Genomic DNA, 22,179 nt, shown 5'->3' with positions numbered 1-22,179 from the left:
ATCCTGTCAATTATATATATATATAATATACTTTTTTTTTTATCTAATATTAAGGCCCTTGATAACCACTGGTGTATAGGAGAAAGTTTGCATTTTTGGGTTAAGAAATTATACTAAAACTTTAACTAAAAATGTTTTATGTGTGGTCTACTTTGTTTTTGGTGAGTCGTAGCGTCACTTGTCCAAAGACTGCGCGTGTTTCACTCGTAGTTTCTGTGAGCCAGTGTTGCCAGGTTCGGGTTTTTCCCGCGTAATTGGGTTACTTTAACACTGTTGCTGTGGGTTGTTTTTCATGTCCGTGGTTTGAAGCGACCCCAGTAACGTGATATTTAGTCCCTGGAATGCGAATTTAACAAGGGGGAACCCTTCCAAAAAACATTTACCCAAACACCATTGGACTACTTTTAGACTAGTTTAGCAAATCGGAAAAAGGTGAAACCTGGCAACCCTGCGGCCAGCTCTCGTGAGCTCCTCCTCCGGCAGCGCGAGGAAGCTGCTAGAGCCCCGCCACACGTTCGCGCACACTCTCCGGCGACAACAAGTCTCTCCTGCTCCCCTCAGCTCTTATCCGACACATTTGGATCCTCTTGAACGGTGAGCGGCGATATCTTTTCATTTTGGGTCCTGGTGTTTGAATGTGTTTCATAAAGTCGCCGAGTCCATCAATTCTAGCGCGAGCTAACAGCAGGCTAACGAAAGATAACCGACGAACGAGACATAATAACGTTACCGTTACTTAAAAACATCTGTTTCGTCGAGAATTTAAACGGGGGGAGGTAAACGTATCATTATTGTCTCTTTCCTCATAACTGTTTGAAACCTGGATGTGTAGAAGACTGATAACCGTCACTAGCTAACGTTAGTCCCGTCACATTCAGTCCATACGCAATGGTTGGAAAATCAAACTAGTCGATTAAATCGGGTAACCTAAGCTACGTGTTGTTTAAGCTTTGAGCGCTCTTTTTGTTTAGTATTCAGTTGTTTGTTTGAACGCGTTGACTGCTGTGTAGCACTCTGAAGAGCTGAGCTTAACTTCCATGATCCAGGATCAGCCTCGTTTAGACTTGAGTCTCTTCAGAGACCGTGCGATGTTGATGTGTGGTTGAACACCAATCTCGATTCTGCCTGAACTGTATCCATAAAACATACAGCTTCAGTCCTCGTATCTGGTTTAAATGGATGATGCTGTATTGCCTTAGAAGCAAAGCAGGCGGTCTGATCAGTGGGCATCTGCGCACGTGTTTCATAAAAGGGCTTTTAACCCAGTTTCCCAAAATACTGCAAGAGAAACAAGATCGCACCAGCAAAGCCATCAGATAAGTGACTTGAGTCCAGATGCTCTGGTGCGAGGCTGTTCACCAACAAGTGGGCCAAAATGATTTTTTTTTACCCACTGATGGCTTCCAGTTAGATATATGTAAGCAATGAGTCACAATGTGCAGCAGTGTATTTACTGTATTTCTTGCATTTGTTTCAGTGTTAATAGCTTTTATTTTTCAGTGTATCATTAGGCTTTCCATCTTTTTTGTGCTTTGAGTATGATACTGTAAAGATCCATCACTCACTAATAATTGAGGTACATCATTGCAAGATAAGTGAGATTTACCTCATTTACATTAGTTAATTGCACTGTAGTCAATAAAGGACCTTCAGTCTTTGTACTTAAACAAATAAAATCATATTTAATTAAAATGTGTGTAATAGTGTTTGGTGATATTCTTAGTTGTCTTATCGTATCATCAGCCAGTGAGACCACCGATACACAATATTATCATACTAATTCATTTAATTATTTACTTAGATTCATAGCCGGAGAGTGAACCAACTCCAGGGTAAAACTAAAAGCAGCCTAATTTTACTGTAATCTATTAACTATATACTTTTACTCAAGTAGCATATGAATGTCATGTCATAAAATATTTTAATGACTGTATTTAATAGAAACACTAAGTTACTAATTAAAATGCTTGGTTAATACACAAAACACTGGAAAAAGAAATATGATGGAATAAAAAAAGCATAAAAATTTCCTAGATGATAATACTATTTAAAAAAAAAACTGCATAGTTAAACAAAAAAAAAAAAATCTACATATCCTTCATCAAGGCGTTTTAACTTTGCTGCTTAGGAGGCTATAGATTTGGAAGTTGTCAGATTCCTCTATCAGACCTTAAACCTACACTTAATCATTATATATTAGGAGTAGGATTCAAACAATAAATTATGAACTCCATCCTGAAGTCTCAGAGACTTTTTATCTCTCTTAAAAAGTGGAAGTGGAGTTACGTGTGGCCAAGTATGTTGTCCCATACTTGGAATTTGTAGGGGTGGTTAATCTGTATGATTTCCCGATTCGATTCGATTACGATTATTGAAGTCCCGATTCGATTACAGTCGATTTTCGATTATTAACGATTCTCGATTAACGATTATTGATTTTCCATTTCACAACAGTAAGTAGTAAACAAACTGTGTAAATCATTACTAATAAATGGTAGAAACAAACCGAATGCATGTAGTGGTTGGGATTTTCAGTTTACTACATGCAGCAGGCACTCTGATTCCATGTATGGGGCACATATTATTCATATGACACACAAACACAAGTAGACAAGACCTTTTTAGTTCAAAATCTATGTCCCGTGTCACATCGCCTCTGCTTCTGCTATGAGCAGCGCGGACAGATCTGCCTCGCGCACACGCCGAGTGTGCACGGCTCGGACTACTCTCCACCTTACCTCCTAACCGTCCTATGAATACTTCGACCTTGTCTAACATACCCAGAGGCATTAGACAAAGTCTCCACTACAATACTGTCACCGCGATTGCGGAGAGGTGCGGTCAGAAGACAAATATACAGGTCTAGCGCTGAAAAAATCTCCCGCCTCATCCCCGCAACAATAAAACGCCTGCTAATTTCGCGATGAACACTCCGACCCCTGCAAACATTGTTCACACCTTGACATTTGGCAAAGGACCATTTACATTGGGCAAAGGATTCGCCGTTTGTGCTTGGTGTACTTTCACTTTCAATATCTCCGTCTTCTTCTGAATACAGATATTACCCTTCAGAATCAGTGTCCACGAATAGAAGTCCCAACACTTCATTGCGGGTTTATTGAAGCTTTATTGATGCCATTAGATAATAATAAAAATAATAATGATAATAATAATAATCTAATGCCAATACTCGCTAACGTTGACAATATTGGTCAGATAAAATGGCTCACTCTCACACAAGCTCCGCTTTTTTTCGCACTGATTCAATGCGCTCTCGAAGATTTTGTTAAGGAGCATTACGTTTTTTTGAGTCAGAGATGAAGTATTACATGTCTGCTATCTGGTGCAGGGGAGATCGCTCCTGTTTTTTCCATTTTACACACCTGTTCTGGCTGCTTGCTAACTGGAACTGGGCGCGTTCGTGACGTTCAACTCTCGGTATAATTTTTTTTACAAAATAAAATAATGGAAAAAAAAAAATCGATTTTTGAAAATGTAATAATCGATTCATACTCGTCCATAACATACTCGCGATTAATCGATAGTCGATTTTTTTCACCACCCCTAGGAATTTGTGCTCTGCATTTCACCCATCCAAGTGTGCACAGACTCAAAAAGAGGCATTCTACCACTGTGAACCCTTCATTTACCAAAGCAGTGCAAGCTGTGCCATGAGAAGCATTTCGCATACTTGCTGATGCAACTTACCAACACACCTGGATGTGTTTTAAAGCCTGCTCATATCTGTCCCCATGAGGATGATTCTCAGTTGGACTTGTTCGATCTGCTTTATTTCCCTCCTGCAGTGGAGTTTCTCTTGCATGACTACAGGAGCTGAGATCACGTACCTGGTTTATGCACTCAGATGGATAGAATATGAAATTGTATCCAGATGTTAGACATGTGGCTTAGCCAAAATAATTGTTTTGTTCCTTGTAAGGCACCTGAAACATGAAAAGGTGTTGCTCAACAGAGCACTGAAATCATGATGTATTTTTGTAGGCCACCCTGGAAGTTCACATCACCCTGGTTCCCTTGACAAAAAACAAATAGGATTTATTTCCATTTACTTTATTATTACTGCAGACAATAAGCTCTTTGACCAACAAGTTTTTGACTTGCGTTTTGTTTATCATGATAATCTTCACAAGGAAACACTATGAATTTTGAAGCCTGGATAAATAAGGTTGGCAGAAGTAAAAAGCTTAACGTAGGATATAAATGAACTACACCTCAATTGTATGACTTCAACTTCTCTACCATTAAGCATTCAACACTCTTTCAGTCTTTATTTTATAAAAAACATATTTTCCCTGAAAGTCTGAGTTAGTGAGTACATAAGCTTTTCTGTTTGGTGTAGGGGTGTCCATGGTTAACCGGTTAACCGATTAACCGTTAAAAATTGCGTAACCGAGTGAAACATTTTGCTCGGTTAAGTGACGTCAATGGCGTGCATTGAATTTAGTTGTAATACATTTTTGCACCACCAGAGACCGCCAGAGCGCTCCCAGACATTTGTAATGTCCACAAGAAGTTGTCATTTTTCTAATATGAAGCGGGCAAAAAAAGAGTACAGCGTTAGAGCACTTTAAAATTGAGAGTGACGGGGCAAAATGCAAGTATTGCAATACAGTGCTTAGATATACTTCAAGTACAACCTCGTTGTTGTAATCTCAACAGCCAACACCCGGGCATCATTAGGCCGGTCAGGACACACTGGATGCGTGGCGATGGGCGAAAGCATCTCAGCTGCGTGGCGTGTCTGTTTTTAATTCGGCTCCCATGTTAACAGGTTAGAGCTTGCCGACTGCCTGCGTGAGACGCGCGGCTCAGGCGCGGCTCGACGCGTGCATGCTAGAAATAGAACCGACGCCTTGTTGGAAGCGTTTCCAGGCAAAATATAATAGGAAAATATGTTTATATGTCATTTTGTACACAAATACATATTAATTCATGACATTTTGATATTTGAAAGTCTATAGGTTGACATAAATTCAGATATAAATGTAATTTAAAAAAATAAATAAATAATTATCGATTTTCAAACATAGTCATAAGCACTATTCGGACGGGACTAGTTTTCTAAACTACGTTTGAGTTTCGATTCTTACCACCTGACATCTGTGATTTTCATGTACCAATTCGGACGGGACTAACATCTCCGTGTTTATTACAGAGGTGGGAGGGTCTGATTTGTGCATCTGGGCGTCACAGAGATCACGCGCTCTGTATGCGTGCATTGCATTCATTCAGAATGATTGCCTTAGTATTATTACACAATAAATACTAAATGGCTAGTATAACAAAACAATGTTAATGTGTGGTTCCTTTAGTTTAATTGTTTTCCTTTTTTGATTAAATGTAAATAAAACATTATGTAACGGAGTACATAAATGAACGTGAGTAATCTTACCTGATGCTGATATTACAATAACCGGTATTAACATTTTACGCGATCTTGCTCTTGATTTTATTATTTGTATTATTTTTTTATTATTATTTATTGGCCGCTAAGCAAATCTATCAAACATCCGCGCGGTAAGAGCATCTACGGTAATTCACGTTGGCCAAAACACACAAGGAAACGCGTTGTGAAATAAAATATCACCGGCAATCACAGACATTCACATTCGGACGGGATTAGTTTTCTCAGAGGATCACTGAGTTTGCTGAAAAACGGTAGGTAATTTGCTCTGGAATTATCACAGAGGTTGTGTGAGAAAAACACAGACGTGGCAGATTCGGACGGGATTAAAATCACCAAGTACGTCTGTGAAACGCAGATTTCTCTAACGACCCCCTGTAAAACTAGTCCCGTCCAAATAGCCTTAGCGAGGCGGCCGCGGAGCCTGCTTGTTACCTTCGCCTAAACACGGAAAGTTACATAACTATTACTAGAGCCTGTTCCTTTGTAACATAGCCAAAGGTCGGTGTATATTTGCTTTATACATTTTAGGCTTATTCTCAAATTCAGATTGTGTTAGAGGGCGGGATTATTAGGCAGTTTTAATAGGACAATTTGACCGGAGAGATTAAATTTTGTCGGACATTTCTTTTTTTTTTTTTTTTCGGCCAATGTCCGGAAATTACCGGACAACGGAAACCCTGGCGCACACTATGGTTAACCGAGTATTAACCGCTAAGGGCCTCGGTTAACGGTTAATGAAAAACTTGAAAACGTGCAGCCCTAGTTTGGTGTGATGTTTTTTTTTTTTATGTCACTGACAACCTCTGTTGTCCCATTAGTCACTTGTTAATAACCACCATTTCAAGACATGTCAAATCCTTAGATTTTTATTTTAGGCATTTAACCAAAAACTCACTGACCTGAGGATGATGGAATCTGAGGTTCTAAAATGCTAGCTCGTTTCTAAGGTTGTTTCTCAATATGTGTTCTTCTCTGTACTTGTGTTCTTAAGGACTTGGAGAATGTCATCAGTTGTTGCCCAAGTACTGTTCCAGTTAGGGGTCGAATGATATGTGTTTTTCAAGGCCGATACCGATTATTACAGATCAAGAAGACAGATAACCGATATTTTGAACCGATATACATGTCTGGTGTAGGGCTGGGACAACGCGTCGAGGTCATCGATGACCTCGATGCAAAAAATACGTTGACACAAAATATGCGCAGCGATTCGCCGACCTGTTTTTATTTATCTAAAAATCTTTGCAAAACGTTTACCTTATTTGCACTGAATATACGCGATGGACGGATCAACATTCTGCCCAACTTTATATAACCAATCCAGGGGTTTTTCTGCATTGATCTTTTTTTTTGGACGGCTGTGCGGCTGCGCGCACACTCACAGTCTTCAAACAACACGAGAGCTTCTTGCTCTCTCTCTCCCTTTTGCATAGTAATCAAAATCCTTAAACACGATAGAAAAAGGGCGAAACACCAAAGGTTTCACGCGCACTCACAGTCTTCAAACTACTCGAGCGCTGTCTTGCTCGATATCTCTCTCTCTCTCTCTCTCTCTCTCTCTCTCTCTCTCTCTCCCTCGTGCATATTAACCAAAATCATTAAACACGATAGAAAAAGGGCGGAATGCCAAAGTTTCACGTGGAGCATTCAGAGATTTTTTTTTTCTCCATGACAGGCTGCTGGCTCCCACTGTTAATTTTTTTTTTTTTTTTTTTTTTTTTAATGGAAAAGCACTCTCTGTATTAGCTTAAAGCCCTCACGTTTACATTGGTTACTGTATTCTTTCAATTGCTCTAAACAAGTATTTTGGGTGACATTTTTTTATTGAATGCTAGACATGGTTATTTTCATCTGAAAGAAGATCTTTTTTCAGTAAGCTAGGCCCTATGTGTTCAGTAAGCTTGTTTCAGTAAGCTATGTGTTTTCAAGGCTTCAAGGTTTTATTGAATGCTATCTCTATACTAGAGATCGACCGATATGGGTTTTTCTATAGCCGATGCCGATGTTTAGAGGTCAGGGTCAGCCGATGGCAGATATGTGCTGCCGATTTTTAGGGCCGAGGCGTGAGTGAGGCGTGTGCGCACGCTGGGAGAAATAGAGAGAGAGAGAGCTCGTGCCGGCAGTACCAGAGAGTCTCAGAGACTAAATAAGGTCTGTCAAAAAAGTCGCTAGATTTGTCGCTAGTCGCTTTTTTGGAAAAAAGTCGCTATGGGGGTCTGAAAAGTCGCTAAATCTAGTCGCTAAGTTGGCAACACTGGCTCCAGGACGGCTGTCTCTCAGAGCGCGGTGCTGTCTGTGAGCGGGGCGGAGTAACGGAGCCCTCAATCACGCTGCAGTGTTTGTAAGAGCTGACAACTTCTCCACCCCATTTACAAAGTGAAATTCTCTGACTACCTTTATCTCGCAGGTCTGTTGTTGAATCTTCCAAAAGTTTTGACTCAGGGTGCTTCACATGCAGTGGCTGCAGCAGCACTTTCCACCGCGCCAATAACACAGGGCTGCCCGCCGACGTGCCTGACTTTAAATCGGCGCTACTAAACACTGATATCGGCCGATGCCGATATATTAAAAAATGACAAATATCGGCCCGATATATCGGCCGAGCAATATATCGGTCGACCTCTACTCTATACAAGTGCAAAGTAATGCATTCTTAGTCGGTCTTTTATTTTGTAATTTTAAAAGCAATAAACATATATTGCAATGTTAAGGAATTCATGTTTTTTCATTCAGATATGTAAATCAACATGTATAAATTGTTAGTAGTCAATTAATGGGGAGATAATTGAACTTGAATCGGTCTGAAAAAATTAATCGTTAGATTAATCGATGCATCTAAAAAATAATTGCTAGATTAATCGTTTCAAAAATAATAGTTTATCCCAGCCCTAGTCTGGTGTATAATGAAAATTGTCAAAATGACAGTAACTGCCTTCCCTGGTGTTGGTGGAGTGTAGTACTCCCACACTGCACTTCTTACTCTTGTTTTCCTCTGTGCATCCATTTGCGATAAGGGTAATATAAAAAGAGAGATAAAAGTGGGGCCACTGTATGCTTCATTATTAAGCGAGTGCGCGTGAAACTTTGGTGTTTCGCCCTTTTTCTATCGTGTTTAATAATTTTGATTAATATGCACAAGGGAGAGAGAGAGCAAGAAGCTCTCGTGTTGTTTGAAGACTGTGAGTTCGTGGGCAGCCGGGGCTCTCTCTCTTACGCGCCCTGTCAGGCACAGCGATCAAATAAGGCTTTGACAGCCGCCAAAATAAAGATCAATGCCGAAAAACCCCTGGATTGGTTATATAACATTGGACAGAATGTTGATCCGGCCATCGCGTATATTCGGTGCACATAAGGTAAACGTTTTGCAAACGTTTTTTAGAGGAATAAAAACAGGTTGACGAATTGATGCGCATATTTTGCGTCGACGTATTTTTTGCATCGACGTCAACGATAACCTCGACGCGTTGTCCCAGCCCTAGACGAAAGGACTGAAAAGGACCGAAAGGGATGAAAAATATCGATTAATTCCATGATCAATTGTCGTTTAAATTAACGATCAATTAATCGATTAATCGTTAACCATAATTCTGCTAAATGAATCTATGGCAGGCAGCAGTCACTAGCATGACAGGATGTGAAAAAACACACAAAAAGCTTTCTTACTTGAATTAAAGGGGGTTTTAGTCTGAATAAAATGCTAGTAGCAGGATTATAAAATGAACCGAGCGCACCATACATTTGAGTTCATTTACTTTGTTGACTGTTTTCTGGCGCGGAGACCGCTAAACGAGCCTCTTTAAATGGTTTTGTGGTGCTCGTTGTTGTATTTTAAAACACAACTGCAATGTTTTCAACTGACATTATGGCATTTAAAATAAAATTATCCCAGTGGCGCGTGTGTGACTGCTGTGCATTAAGTGAACTGCATCCATCTGAATGCCATTCGAGATATAGCCTTCATGTATGTGGCTTTGTTCTGGTTTGCCAGTTGGTCACGAATTTCCACAAATTCAATAACATCTAGGCATTGTTTTTCTTAAATCTTCAGTCTAACCCTCTAATTTCGCAGGTTTATTTTATTATCTTTCACTTTTAATCGCATCTCTTACTCTGTGTGGTATACATGGGAAGGGGAATTAAAGATTTCATGAATTAAGAATTTGTTCCATTTATAAATTTGTTCCCTTATTTCAGTTAAACCATGGGTTATTTAGGGAACAAAATGAATGAAACATGGACAATTGCCACAATTTAATAAGTCATAGGAAAGAATTAACAAGTTGAAGGAATGAATAGACTGTCTGTCCTGTGTCCCGCAGCCCTGAAAGCACAATTATCTGATGAAATGACTTAGTTACTACATTTCTATTGCTTTTCATGTTGAATAACTTTTGTGTTGTTTCTATTTTAATGTACCTTTAAAGTTTAAATCACATTAAAAGCTTAATTTGTACATTGTGAATGAATGATGCTGCATTTATATACGATCACCGTCACTCACAGCTGCTCGCACCTGTTGAGTGCACGAGCCCAACATAAAATCAGTTAACAGACGTAATCGATTGCATCTCTTATCGACAATTAACCCGATCATCGATTAATCGTTTACATCCCTATATCCAACAGATAATGGAAAGCAAGACGACCAACTGAGCTGTCATGTTTCAGACAGGAGAGAACTCTATTCTGTGGATATCTTATTTCCTATTCTCTTATGAGAGCTCAACTCTTCCACTCAAAAAATGGTTGGACAGTCACATTTAATGACCGAAGTTAAGGGACTGGTCATTAAATTGTGAGGCATGTTAAAAGAAACTACAGCTCACTCATCCCTTTATTATAAGGAAAATTTTATATTTGCTTTCCTATTTTTTACGTTCTGTCTCGTCGTGCCTCACTAATGTAGTTACAGATATAGTGCCAAGGGACCCAGTCCTGAGGGGTCCCATTCCTGAAAAGCCGAAGCAATTATGAGTTTAACAAAAGGAGACATATGTATGTCGGCATGAAATGAAATGTGTCTATGTTACCAATATTGAATACTGTGAAGGATTTAATCCAGGTATAAGTAGGGCTGGGCGGTATATAGAGTTTATACAATATATAGATTTTTTCTTTCTAAGCAATTTGATATGAGGCAATATTGTTTATATTGATATGCAGTAATTTGATACTAGTGCATATGAAAATATAGCGGAGGACACAGACTGAGCTGCTGCGGAGAAAGTGCTTAATCCAATTTGTTCTAAGCATGTGACAAGCTTCATATTAAAAACTGGTTTAAGACATAGTTTATAATTTCGTTTTGTATATATAAATTTTAGTGGCTGGGCCCATCATATGCTCTGACAGAGAGGCTGTGTGTGCCGCTGGCAAAGACATTAGGCTACTTGCGCTGTTTATTGTGGTTGAGATGCGCGGTCTTCCTGAATGCATAACTTACATATCACAAGTATACAAATAAGTACAAATATTACAATGTTCGAATTAAATGTAACTTTACACATTTTACACTTTTTTTTTTTTTTACACATAATATAGAGGCTTACATGGTTACATTCACTTTATTTGTTTTCATAGCCTTTAATATGTAGTTTTGTTGGAAAACCTTGGGCGGCAAGAGAGATATTTGAGATATATATATATATACACACACATACATACATACACACACACACACACACAGTACAGACCAAAAGTTTTGGACACACCTTCTCATTCAAAGAGTTTTCTTTATTTTCATGACTATGAAAATTGTAGATTCACACTGAAGGCATCGAAACTATGAATTAACGTGGAATTATATACATAAAAAAGTGTGAAACAACTGAAAATCTCTCATATTGTAGGTTCTTCTAAGTAGCCACCTTTTGCTTTGATTACTGCTTTGCACACTCTTGGCTTTCTCTTGATGAGCTTCAAGAGGTAGTCACCTGAAATGGTCTTCCAACAGTCTTGAAGGAGTTCCCCGAGAGATGCTTAGCACTTGTTGGCCCTTTTGCCTTCTGTCTGCGGTCCAGCTCACCCCTAAACCATCTGGATTGGGTTCAGGTCCGGTGACTGTGGAGGCCAGGTCATCTGGCGCAGCACCCCATCACTCTCCTTCTTGCTCAAATAGCCCTTGATGCCTTCAGTGTGACTCTACAATTTACATAGTCATGAAAATAAAGAAAACTCTTTGAATGAGAAGGTGTGTCCAAACTTTTGGTCTGTACTGTATAGAGAGAGAGAGAGGGAGAGAGAGAGAACAGATTTTTTGGATCAAAAAAACACAAATTCGTGATGTATACCATATATCGCAAATTGGCAAAAAAATACAGATATATATGATTCTTTGCCTATATCGCCCAGCCCTAGGTATAAGCTTCTGAAAAGGCACTCTGGCAATTTTCTGGACTGCGTGAAAAGGCTTCTAGTCAGCCGTTCCCACTTCCCAGATCAAAGAAACAGGGCTTATAGACACACTCACATCTGAAACAATATGCTGCTACAGACAGATTCTGATCCACAGGTCCTGTTGTGCCAGCTGGTTTTAGTCGTTAGCTCTCAGTATGTCTGTAACAAAAGGATTATGAAGTCATTTAAAAGACTAAAACAACTAAACAAGCAGCTCATTAGACAAAAAAGCCTATTAATACAATTAGGACTATGAAAGAAAATGACTCCAGCAAGCTTCCATTTCCAGCTGGATTGCTGTCTGACAACTGCTTTTCCTCCTGGAAAGTGATCAGATAGGTGCGGACAGATAAACAACAAGCCCGCGAGGAACAGTTCCACCAGTCTACTTCTCCAGGAATCCAGTGGATGTCATGAGCTCTGTCATCCCGTGGGGGACGCCATCAGAAATAGAAGCAGGCGTGGATTGATGGAGGACTGCGGGGAGTACAGCCAATGGAAATGAAGGAACCAGAGAAAACACACAACAGCTGTCACCCAGGGAGGTTGTTGGCATAGCAATGGGAGGAGGGAGAGCCGAGTAAACCAATAAACAGAACAACAGTCAAAACAAGTGTGATCTGTCCAGCAATGTGCTTGGGATTTACATATAGGCCCATTTCTGCTATCTATATTACAACAATATCATGTTAATTATCGAAGAAGATTCATCTGCAATAATGAACACGATATTGCATAGCTTGTCAGTGAACTACAGCTCTCTCTATTAAATGGCACTGCATCTGAAAGCAGGTGATGAAGATTTCGCGGTAATTGAGGAACCGGCTTTACTGACGAGATGTGTGTAATCATCACATGCGATATATACCACCCAGCCCTAATTAAAACACACACACACACACACACACACACACACACACACACACACAACAAACATTGCAGAAAACAGTTTGGGAGACTTTGGCTCCTCTAATAAACAAAACAAAACAAAAAGACCAAAGGAAAAGCATACTGGCCTACTTGTAGTTAAAGACAGTGCTGCAGAATTATGTATTTTTAGGGCCAAAACTTATGCCGTTTCTTAAAACAAAGTACGCAAACTTCAAATTTGGATCTTTTTAACTAAAACAATTATATCTCATGTTTAACTACTACAGAGACATCAGAGCCGGCGGCTGATGGTACTGCATGATTTCGCTCCATTGCATCAATGAAAATAGTTCAAAATAATGTAACAGCTCACCCACCGCTTAACTCTAAAAGCAAACACAGGGGTGTTTCATTCATGAATGAAAGTGCGTTTTTGAACTAATCTAGTTAATCAGTGAGTCTTGATTACTCATTCATAAAGACAGTCACTTGCTTCATTCCTAAATAAATCATTGAATTAATGATTCAGTGCTAAAATCAGTGACATGCCGCCACCAGCTGAAGGATTAAGTTACATTTTAGGTATAACTATTTAAATCATTTAATATTTTTGTGTTCGTTAAATGTCTGAAAATGTCCCTACAAGCCACTTTTGTGTTTTTCTGTGTAACCTCTGTAGTACAAAATTGTTTTTTATTAATACGAATTTCATGATTGGTAACTTATTTGTCGTATTCTACTTCATATTATACTGTTTTAAACAGAAATGTTAAAGTTTATAAACATACATTTTGAATTTGAAAGATGAAAATTATGCCATTGCAAAGGTAAAAAGAAAATACTCCTGTAAGGCACTTTAAGGAGTCAGATTTCACCTCGTATTAGAAAGAATAATTTTTGATCAGAAAATGTTCAGGTGCCCCTAAATTTTCTTAATTATTAGGACAAGTGCTCCTAATCACAGGGGGAAAAAAATTATAATAATTATTATGTATGTATGTATGTATGTATGTATGTATGTATATATATATATATATATATATATATATATATATATATATATATATATATATATATATATATATATATATATATATATATATATATTTATTTATTTATTTATTTATTGCTTTATTTATTTATTTATTGCTTTATTTATTTATTTATTGCTTTATTTATTGCTTTAACCCCTGACTACTACAACAATTATTATAACTTTTATTTAAAAGAATAAATCACACAATATGCAATGTGCAATTTCTTCCGTTTTAATGTTAATAGTAAACCCTTTATGTGCCAAAAAATAACGTTTTTAACTCTCATTTGATTAAAAGATATATTAAATTGATTTATTCATGTGCACTGTAAATGAAAACTAACTGAAATTTCTACTGTCACATAGGTCAAGATTAGGATGACAAAAATGTAGAAATTTCAGTAGGCTATTGAACTAAGTGTGCCTGTAAAAGGCTATTAGTGTTATAGTTTCATGAAAATAGTTGCAGTCTTCTTAACAACTACTACAATATAGCTATGAAGACAAATCAATTATTTAAATTTTTTATATACATTTTCTAAAGTTAATCATTTGATGAGCAAAAGATGATCAAATTGAATAGTCGCCTCTTGTAGGTTATGATTTAGTCATCAGAAAATAATTAACATATTTTTTAATGCATTTTTTCCAAAATCGCTCATTCCTAAAAAGATGGTTCACAATATATTTTTCTTTTTTCCATAAAGATGTTCTCCTTCAATTTAACCCTAACCATTCTTTAATAATTGTTTTTGAATTAGAATTTAAAACTGCTGCATTTTGTCATATCTAAATACACTGCCATTCAAAAGTTTAGCATCAATAATAAAAAATAATAAAAGTTTTTTAAACCCTCTTCTGCTCATCAAGGCTGCATTTATTTGATCAGAACTACAGTAAAAACGGTAATATTATGATAAAGTGATTGTTATCTTTTTAATATACTTTAAAGCAGAATTTTATTTCTGTGGTGACAAAGCTGAATTTTCAGCATCATTACTCCAGGTTTCAGTGTCAAATGATCCTTTAGAAATTATTCCAATATGACATTCAGCCAAGTATGGTGACCCATACTCAGAATTTGTGCTCTGCATTTAACCCATCCAAAGTGCACACACATAGCAGTGCGCACACACACACACACAAACACACACAAAGTTCTGTTGCTCAGTATAAAAATCATTACACTTATAGAAAGTCCTCATAATGATAGATGCACCAACATTTGTGTAGGCTTCCCAACAATTTTTGATAACTACTCCTGCTGTAACCTCTAACCCACAATGTCTCTCTCCTTCCTGGGGTTTGGTGGGTTGGTATAAACATTTTCTTTGAAATTGGTGACCCTAGCCTTTGCTTAAGCTTTTTTGTTTTGTTATTAAATAATATTTAATTTAATAACTAATTTTCTACATTTAAAAATAGTCTGTATGATTAAATTCTCATTACCGAAAAAGAGGTTCTCTCTACCGCAACTGGCCTTAAATTGTTGCGGTGAGTGAAAATGGTGTTGCGGAGGATGAGGTTTCTTAGCATGTTTTGCTAACAACAGAGAAACCATGATGATTTAGCAAATTTTTTACTCAGTAGATATAATCAGGCATTAATGAAGTATATTTTCATAGAAAATTTGTAATCTAATATTTTTCTAAATGTGGAAAACTACCCGTTTCGGTGATGATAATCAATTTGTCGTGTAGACGTTCTGACAAGAGAATTTTACACTTTGAACTGGAACAATATGAAGATATCTGCCTACCTTGTTGGTATTTTGAAGGTTCTGCCTCATGTGTTGCTTAATTTAAAATCAAGATTTATATTTAAAAAAAATGTGTGTGCATAAATGACCCTCAAAAAATATTGCGGAGGATGACAACATTAGTCATGGACACTTTATATTTCCACTATTGTATCATTATTATTGTACATGAATATTCAATCTGTCATTTTTCTGTCATGTGAAAAATTATAGAAGAATATCCATTTACTTTTTTCAGAATATTTTTATTGTAATTTGTTTAAATTACAACATAACATAAGTTAAGATACAGCTGGACGCATTGCGGTAATGAGAATTTCAGCAGAAAACGCAATAAAATGCAAAAATAATTCATTCCTATGTTGAAATTGCTCTTTGTGCAAGGTAGAGAACAGTATTGTCTTTATTATGGTGTTTTTATATATTACTAAATTGCATGTTTAATATCTAAAATCACTAGTGACATGGCGTTTCAACAGTTTCGTGAGAATGACCCAGTCTTCAAACTACACGAGCGCTGTCCTGCGCTCTCTCTCTCTCTCTCTCTCTCTCTCTCTCTCTCTCTCTCTCTCTCTCTCTCTCTCTCTCTCTCTCTCCCTCGTGCATATTAACCAAAATCATTAGACACGATGGAAAAAGGGCGGAACGCCAAAGTTTCACGTGGAGCATTCAGAGATTTTTTTTTCCTCCATGACAGGCTGCTGGCTCCCACTGTTAATTTTTTTTTTTTTTTGGAAAAGCTTTTTTATTGAATGCTAGACATCAAGTTGTGGTTATTTTCATCTGAAAGAAGAACTTTTTTTCAGTAAGTTAGGCCCTATGTGTTCAGTAAGCTTGTTTCAGTAAGCTATGTGTTTTCAAGGCTTCAAGGTTTTATTGAATGCTATCTCTATACAAGTGCAAAGTAATGCATTCTTAGTCAGTCTTTTATTTTTAAGAGCAATAAACATACATTGCAATGTTAAGGAATTCATGTTTTTTTTCATTCAGATATGTAAATCAACATGTATAAATTGTTAGTAGTCAATTAATGGGGAGATAATCAAAATCGAATCGGTCTGAAAAAATTAATCGTTAGATTCATCGATGCATCGAAAAAATTATCGCTAGATTAATGGTTTAAAAAAGAATCGTTTATCCCAGCCCTACTTTCGTCCTTTCGTCTTGGCTTTTTCAGTCTCTTTCTCTGTGTTTCAGCCTGGCTGAAACTGTAGATGCAGCTGTACTGTTTTGAAAGGGCTGGTTTAATGAGGTCCAGTTACCTGATCCTGGAAATACAGAAAGTAGATACTCAGCAGCCAGGGAACAGCTTCTGATACATTATGCTGCACATAAGCATCTTTTCCTCTTCATATCCTGTAGACATTGACTTCCCATACCATAGAAAAACACCCGTCTCTTACTGTAGATCAAAAAGGATATAAGGATGCTTTGCCTCCATGTGAACACAATAACGATTTGTTAGTGTATGACTAGCCTATACTGTCTGTAAGTGTGTCTGTAATGAAGGTGCTGAGCTAGTAAAGTGATCCTGATCTCTGCTCTGTAGTAGCTACTGTGATGGAACTGGAGAGCAGCTCTATTCTGTTCTCCTGGCTTTAGATTGAAACACTTGTGCTTAATCCCTAATTAAGAAATGGCTTGAATTAGAAATAAGAGTGATTAACTGCTCATTAACAATTATCTGCTTTTCTGATTTTATGTTCTGAAGTCACAGAGGTTAAGAACAACATGATGTATGCATGTTTCATATATGTTCCCACATAATAGTTGTTTGTCAACTAAACAGAATCAAGCATTCAGCAGTCCCGTGGTATAGGTACTTATTAACCAACATTTCAGCATGCATTTCAGTTTTTCTCACATTATTTCAGATGCTATCATCCTGCTGTGTCCATAGAGACACAATCCCCTCTCCGGTTCTGTTGACCCCAGATTTAATGGTAGACTCTATTTGGGATTTAGTTATATTGTAGCATTCTTGGCACTTTTGAACATGACAAAAGTGCTGAAAGCTAATCACAGTTTAGTGTTTTCACTGTCAGTTCTGTTTATAGTCATGTGCCTGTAGTATGAGTAATGCTGAATGCTCCCAGCAGCCAGGGATGCCACAAATCTATCTTTGTAATTGATTTACATTCATTGCCAGTGCTATACACTTGGAGAAGTGTTGAACTGATCTGAATTTATACATGAACTGCTCCTAAAATTTGACCTAATTTAGTTAAGACCGCTTTATTTTCTTTTTTAGTTTGTCATGAGTTTATAAACTCTTCTTTGTTTCAAATGAATCATTTATGAATCAGACTTCACTTCTCGCAAGAACACACAAACAGTTAGATAAAGGGACAGTTCACCCAAAAATGAAAATTGTCATTTACTCACCATCAAGATTTTCCAAACCAGTTTGAGTTTCTTCTGTTGAGCTCAAAAGTAGGCATTTTAAAGAATGTGGGTAACCAAACAGTTGACATTAGCAACTGAATTGCATAGTATGAACAAAAAAAATATACAATAAGTTAATGACTATCGTCAACTGTTTGGTCACCAACATTATTTAAAAGATCTTGTTTTGTTTACCAACATTCTTCAAAAATTTCTTCAAGTTAAGCTCAACAGTTATTATGATGGGTTGTTATGAAGACCTTTAAGTTTGTGTGTTTATGAATTGCCAATATTTTTTTCTCAATTAAACTATATAATGCTCATCAATTGAAGTTCATGTCATAGAGTGACGTTTTATTTAAATAGTCTTTTTGCAATATTCACAGTTGGGCTGTGTATCGGCAAGAATCTGGCAATACGATACATTACGATACAGGGGTTGCGGTACAATATATTGCGATACACTGAGATACTGTAAGGCGATATATTGGGATATTTCTTATTTTAGGAACAGGATATATTTTTAGGAAAGCTGACATTAAGAACACACCACCATATGCAAACCTTAGCAAAACATAAATCAAATAAAAATTGTTTAACCAGAACACACTGGCATCTGCATCAATTCCTGTAACATTCAACCTTATTGAACCACTTTTTGTGCAGTATGAGTAAAGGGAGAAAAATTTAAGTGCTTGCAGGATACTTTAGTTAATGTATATGTATAAATTTATTTTATAAAAAGACTAAATATATTTTTAGACAGCTTTAAAGGTTCACAGTTTAGGATTACAATTGTGACGTACAATGTCATAACATTTTGATCTGAACAAAAAATGACATCTGTTTAAATATGAATTAAAAAGAAAGTTTTTGCAGGATTCCTAAAAAAAAAATAAAAAAAAAACCTAACAAAAAAACAATTGTAAACCAATAAAATAAATACAGATGTTGAACATCCTCTGAATCTTTCCACTTGGATTTCACAGGTTTTTCTGTTTCTATTTATGTTCCGCTTTGAATCACCAAGATAGCGACTTGAGCGCCGCCCCATCTGCACAAAACGCCCATCATGAGAGAAAGCTGCAGTCATGCTGCGACCCTACTGTCCGAAGGCTCTTCACACGGGACGCATATATTCTTTTGATGATATTATGTCAGCAATAAAACCTAATTGGTGGCTGTGGAACAGCCATCATCTTTCTTAGGGAATGTTTAGTTGAGCTCTGTACATCAGGGTTATGGGCCAACCTCAGTCTGTGATCTCGCCACCAATGCTGTAGTCTCACACTCGTCCTCAGAGTAATAATTCAAAAGCTTTGAACATTAGAATTTGCTGCTGTGAATCATGGGTAATTATCTTTGCAGCAGTCCCTCTTTTGTCTTTGAATCGCTGACCTCATACAGTAACATGGCACAACATTTCCGGCATTATTTCTGTTCATCTATCGTAATACATGCCCTAAATCAACCCAAGTGGCCCAGTTTATGTCTGCTCCAAAGCTTTGGTAAGCCCATAGGGCACACATCTGCTTGTTCTCTGTCCATGGTGTCTGTGGTTAGAGAGGCAGGGGGTCTCACCGCAGCTGCTCTATTCTGCCACTGGCAGGATGCCACTAATGAGATCGCCAACAGAATGACGCCAGAGACCTTAATGAACAACAACATGCACAGGAGACAAATGGGAGCGCAGTCATAAAGGAGGACTGTTCTTTGGTTTGCAGTGGAGAACAATGTGACTGCGATCATAAAGACTTTGTTTTCCCCCCAACATTTCTGTTTATCAGTTATAACTGTTACAGTGCATGAAGAAGCTCTTGACTGGCAGTGCTGCTTTATGAAATATTGAGGAGATGGGAAGTTGACACACATTCAGAAGCTTTAAGTCATAATTTAAGGTCAGCATGAGTTTTGGACTTTGCAGGTTAATTCCTGTTACACAGTGGGCTTCTCTCTGCCAGTGGTGTGCTGTCTCTGTGTGTGTCCAGTGCTGCATGCACTATGGATGATGGGACGTCTCTGTGGCCTGGAACACACACACTGGCCAAGTGACTTGGCTGGCAATCTGCCCCTTTTGCCACTGTATTACTTGTGTACACACTGTAAACTGAGTGGATTGTTTTAATTTTCATCTCTATGGTTTTATTTCTTTCGAAGATGCAGTGCAGGTTGTTCCTGTATGTTTTGGGGTGAGTGCATTGTCGCTTCTGTACTCAGTCTGAGATAGCAAATCATCTCCCAGTTTTCCTCCGGCTCCAAACCAACCGGCCAATCAACAAACAGAGTACGGGCTGAGAGCCGCGACGTAGACGCTAAACTAAGCGTAAGTGTCGAATTAAAAATTGTAGTTTATGCTAGGGAAATCGAAAACGACAGCAGACATGGAGACACGGGATGCTATTGTTGTGGAGAATATTCCCGGCATTTGCCAACTGAAGCCGGAGCAAGAAGAGTGTTTGTTTCACATTTTGAATGGAGGTGGTGATGTGGCCATACTCCCGACAGGTTTTGGGAAAAGTTTAATTTATCAGCTGTTATCTTTCGTCAGCGAGAAACTGGGGAGGCCAAAGTCCGTCAAGGGGATAATTGTGATTGTGTCCCCTTGGTTGCTCTCGTGGAGGATCAGGTTAAGTTAAGAGAAAGTAAGCACTTGTCAATTATTCCCTTCCAGACTCTGTCTACGAAGCAAATCGCAGTATCAGAGTTTGTTTTCGATGGGGGAATAAACAAGCTATAGCTCTGTCTTAAAACAAGTCTGGCAAAACTGCTGCAACTGGCTGCAACACACTCTTTATACTGCCGTTTAAGGTGATTTTGTAAATGGGGGAAGAGCTTTAAAATGCTTCCACTTTGGGATGCTGTTTGTGCACTGGGATTTCTTCAGTGAAGTGTATGAAGTTTAACAGAGGCTCGCTTGCTGTCAAGATGCACTATGGACAGACACTCGCATGATTTTTAAACATTTACAAGTAAGTACACAACCGTAAGATGTAAGCTATACAAAGAAGAAAACTGTTTTGAAATTTATTAAATGGTTTATGAACCACTTTAAACTTAACTGAGCACATCTCAAATTTAGTACAGCTGGGGCTGTGGGCTTTTTCTAAAGAAGCTCACTCTGTTCTGTTATTTTTTTACAGATGCTTCCACATCATCAAAGTATATCGACATAAATGGTGTTGTCCCATCTCAGGGGGGAACCTGAGAGTTTCAAATTAGGTTCTGCACACAGAAGTTATGCACATGCAGTGGTTAAAAAGTGCTGCAGTCGTTCAGTATACATGCATACCAAAACAAAATGCAACCATCTAAAATACATTTATTTCGGTCCTTCATCTCAAGAATGCAATCCCAAAATACGCTGTGACAATCTTAGTACATCAATCTTTTGCAATGTTCTTGAATATTAATAATTTAGTGCAGAAAGCACTGGTTAAAAAAAAAAGTTTACCCCAGAGTTTGTCGTTTATATTTGTGTCTTTATTCTTGTAGCATATATTAAATATAATCGTGATTTGAATTTCCAGTGTGTATTTGTATGTGTTCCTTTATTTTTAGTGTAGATACTTCTGTTGAAGCATGTAGACTGTAAGCAGTGCGGCAACTTGGTCGATTTTGTAACTGAGCTGCAATTTGCTAAAATTAAATGGCAGACTCATATTTCATAACCCTTATCTAATTCATATGATAATAAGGCTTTACAGCAGAACAAGAGTAATGTCAATTCTTTATCAGCTCGTTTTTTTTGCACCCATCAAACCACATCTAGAAACGGGCCACAGTTTATCTGATGAAGGTGGAGTGTTGACGTCGCTAACAGCCAGACTGCTCATAAATGTGAGGGCAATGATGCTCATTTTGCTATGATGGATCACAGTGATAAGTCATAATGATAATGATGTTGGTAGAGATAGTTTGGGAGAAGGATGCAGTAATTACTGCCATTCCCACTTCTCTTGGTGCATTATCAGCTGGTTGTGGTGATGGCAAATGGGTGGGATCGAGCATGCTGATAATCAAATGGGTGGAGCTGATGGACATGGACTTGAGAAAAAGGCAGATGTTCAAACCACTTTTCTCCCTTAACTCCAGTAGTTTCTCTACTCTAGCCATTGTTGGCATGGTGAAGAACAACTATCAAGATGTTGAGTGTTTATGAAGTAGTTGTTCTCCCAAAAAACTCAATTCCCAAGAAATCGGTTCTTTTTTAGGCATTTTTATTATATATGTTTTTTTTGTTGTTGTTTTTTTAGGACTATTCTGGCTTAATTTTTCAGTATATTGAAAGTGAATGAAACTGAGTTT

The 22,179-nt window shown here is 37.7% G+C and overlaps 1 protein-coding gene across 1 annotated transcript in view; it reads left to right on the top strand.

Annotated features, from left to right (window-relative positions):
* The first annotated feature begins 459 nt into the window (after nucleotides 1–459).
* Nucleotides 460–22,179, top strand: part of LOC113079288 (protein NDRG3-like) — a 56,366-nt gene continuing 34,646 nt past the window's right edge. Inside the window, exon 1 of the mRNA XM_026251529.1 lies at nucleotides 460–594. The gene's annotated coding sequence lies outside the window, so the exon portion shown is untranslated. The remainder of the gene's footprint in view (nucleotides 595–22,179) is intronic.

Source organism: Carassius auratus, unplaced genomic scaffold, assembly GCF_003368295.1.
Source record: "Carassius auratus strain Wakin unplaced genomic scaffold, ASM336829v1 scaf_tig00027601, whole genome shotgun sequence".
NCBI lineage: Eukaryota > Metazoa > Chordata > Actinopteri > Cypriniformes > Cyprinidae > Carassius > Carassius auratus.
Note: the sequence above shows the minus strand (reverse complement) of the source record. Positions and strands in the feature narration are given on the sequence as shown.